The sequence below is a fragment of the Pteropus vampyrus genome, unplaced genomic scaffold (genome assembly GCF_000151845.1).
Source record: "Pteropus vampyrus isolate Shadow unplaced genomic scaffold, Pvam_2.0 Scaffold203, whole genome shotgun sequence".
NCBI classification, from domain to species: domain Eukaryota; kingdom Metazoa; phylum Chordata; class Mammalia; order Chiroptera; family Pteropodidae; genus Pteropus; species Pteropus vampyrus.
In genome coordinates this window covers 212845-216167 of record NW_011888984.1, presented here as the reverse complement: position 1 = coordinate 216167, position 3323 = coordinate 212845, and the positions used below count along the sequence as shown (strand labels likewise).

General features: G+C 49.7%; 1 pseudogene; it reads right to left on the bottom strand.

The window, feature by feature from the left end:
* Positions 1–220: 220 nt before the first annotated feature.
* Positions 221–336, bottom strand: LOC111746886 (annotated as a pseudogene).
* Positions 337–3323: the final 2987 nt, after the last annotated feature.

Here is a 3323-nt window from a genome sequence, read left to right as displayed (position 1 = left end):
CACTTAGTTGCCATCTCAGTCATCGGATCCACTGTTGCAGTATCGCAGTGCTTGTGTTCAAGTCACCATTCTTTTACTTAATAATGGCCCCATAGTGTAAGAGTAATGATGCTGGCACTTTGGAAAGGCCAAAGAGAAGCCCAAAGTACTTCCTTTAGGTGAAAAGGTACGTATATATAGCAAAAACATAGAATATACATATTCTTTTTTTTATTATTAATGCCTATAGCACCTGGTCTTCCTAAGTGGTCTCCCATCTAAGTACTAATCAGGCCCAACCCTACTTAGCTTCCGAGATCAGACATCGGGCTTGTTCAGGGTGGCATAGCCATAGACCATGGACCCAGGACCTTTTGCGTGTAAAGCAGACATGCTAACCGCTGCACTATGGAACCACATCCCCCCAAAAACCCATAGAATATATAGAGTTCGGTACTATCCACGGTTTCAGGCATCCACTTGGGGTCCTGGAACTTATTGCCCTCCCATAAGGGGGGACTACTGTAGTTTCTTTTTGTTTCCTAGTGACTGCCCCATCTGCTATCTATGTTAATTTTCTTTTTCCTGCCAGATAAAGGCTATAGAGATCCTTAATGACAATTTCATCCCGATTCTCATTTTCATTCATTTTAAAATGCAGTCTTGGATACTAGATCATCTTACAGAATGATTGCTCATGTTTTTAGGAGTGACAATGATATTGTAATTCTGTAAGAGGATGGCCTTGTTCTTAGAGGATACATGCTGAAGTATTTAGGAGCCAAGACCTAGAATGATTCAGCAGATATTCACTTGTGTGCAAGCATCTGTGTGGATTCAGAGAGAGAAAGAGAGAGACGGGGAGAGAGAGAGAGAGACGGAGAGAGAGAAAGAGAAAACAAACAGCATGAAAAGTTAACAACTGCTGATTCTACGTGGAGCTATATGGAATTTACTGTACTAATCTCTCAACTTTTCCACTGAATTAAGATTTTTCACAACAAATATTTGAGAGAAAAAAACTTTGGCTGAAACCTGATTCCAAGTTCATAGGGAGGGAAAGGTCTTGCTTCTTTTGAAAATTCTAGCTCTCATTTCTGCCCCCTGAAAGGAAGCACTCACTTTGACTTCATCATCGACTGGCCTCCCATCCCTCCTGACACTCCAGCCCTCTAACCTGCAGCATGTTCCCACCTCAGGGCCTTTGCCCTGGCTGTTCCCCCCTGCCAGGAACGCTGTTCCCTCAGATATGGGCATGACTCCTTTACTTCAGTCAGGTCTTTAATCAGATGTTTTCTTCTCAGAGAGATGCTCTCTGACCACCCTTGCGAAAAATCGCACCCATCACTCTATCCCGTTCTCTTTTTTCCCCAAAACATTTATCACAACCCGCCATGCATCACACATCTACTTGTTTATTTCTTTATTTTTCATCTTCTCCTTACAATATCAACTTCAGCAGAACAGAATTTTTGTCCCTTTTCTTCCTCCCACTGCTGTAGCCCTAGGTCCTGGAACATGGAAAGTGCTCGATAAATATCAATAAATATTTTTGAACGAACGAATGAGTGAATAGACGTATTTTACCATTAGCCAAAACCCTTACCAGACTTTGAGATCCCTGATGGCAGAGTCTGTGTGTGTCACTCTGTATCCTCTACACTCAATATCTGATAGAAACAAGTATTCAGAAAATGTGTGTCAAATGAAGAGAAAAATACACATATGACAGGAAGTAGAACTGTGGCTGGCTGCGGCGAGGGGTGGGAATGGGAAGTGACTGCAAGCGGGCAAAATAAGTCTTTTTTAGGGTAATGGAAATGTTCTAATGTCGGATTGTGGTGATAGCTGTACAACTGTAAAATCATCCCAAATCATTAAAGCGCTTAAAATGGGTGAATTTTATGATATATAGATTAGACCTCAGTAAAACTATTAAATAAAACAAAGTAATATGCGGGTTTTGGGAGGAAATGTATGCTCCCTAGGACAGGGGTACCCTGTCCATGGACTGGTACTAGGCGACACAGCAGGAGCTGAGCAGCCCGCCAGCGAGCGAAGCTTCATCTGTATTTGCAGCCACACCCCTGCGGTGGCATCGCTGCCTCAGCTCCACCTCAGATCACCAGGCATTAGATTCTCATAGGAGCACCCATCTCTGGTGCCCAAAAGCTTCCGGACCGCTGCCCTAGGAGGTGCCCCACAGTTTGTCTGCGCCCATGTGCCCCACCCTGGGACACAGTGGTCGCCAAAACAGCTCTTGTCTCTGCCCTCACGGGCCCACAGTGACAGCCCAGTCCAAGGTGTGGGGCCAAAATAGGTTTGGCACAGGTAGAGTGGTCAAGGCTAGGACTGGGGAATCAGGGGTCCCGGCGGCAATTGGGGAAGCAAGAGTTGGACCTCAGGACCCCAGTGCAGGCTGTCTGTCCATCGAGCTGGGAGGCATCAGGCAGGACACCCTAGAGGAACGGATGGCTGAGCCGGAGCCTGAAGGATAATGTTGCCCAAGACTGCGACTCCAATTAAAAACAAAACAAAACACTTTTTTTCTGCCTTAGCATCCATCTGGTGGAGCTCTTGTCTGGAGGCATCGGCGCGGTCCCTCGGCGTGTCTGAGGTCAGGGCCACGAGGGGGCGCTGTTCTACCGCGCTGGTGCAGTATCTCCAGTGACTCCAGGTGGCCTGGCAGGAGCGGGAGGACTGGGGGACGTGGTGAGGCCAGGGGTATTTGTGTGGAGAACTTTTCCGAAGAGACCGCGGCAACAGGGGCGACGCGTGGCCCTGCGACGGGCAGTGGCAGCAGTTGAACGTGGGGCGGATCGGCGGGAGATCATTGTCTTAAGGGGCGGGGCTTCCTAAAGGGGGGCGGAGTGCGAGGCACCGCGTGGAATGTTACAAAACCGCGCTCGCAGCTCCGGATGGTTCCAGGGGACAAGGCGCCTCCAGAGACGGGGCCCCAGCAGCGGGAGGAGCCTTCCAGAGCCGGGAGAAGGGGAGCACCACACGGCGTCCTGCGTGGGCTACTGTGGGGCCCGGTGCGCTGCTGTGGGATGGGCGAGGCTTTCCAAACCACACCGGCAAGGGGGCGCTGAGCCAGCCTGAGCTGGACGTCCCCCCCAAAATGAGGGTGGCGTTGGTAAGACGACGAAGTCACCTGGCAGGGAGGGGGTTTTAACTCGGTATCCCTGGGTCTGCTCTGAGACCTCCCAAGCCTGGGGAAAGTGGAGGATGGGAGGTTAACCCCAGATCTGTGGTCTATGCGGAGGGAGAAGCACCAAGAAGAGCGAGAGTCACCATCGAGTGTGGGAGGGAAGATGGAGAAATTGGCTCACAGGAGCCGGTGG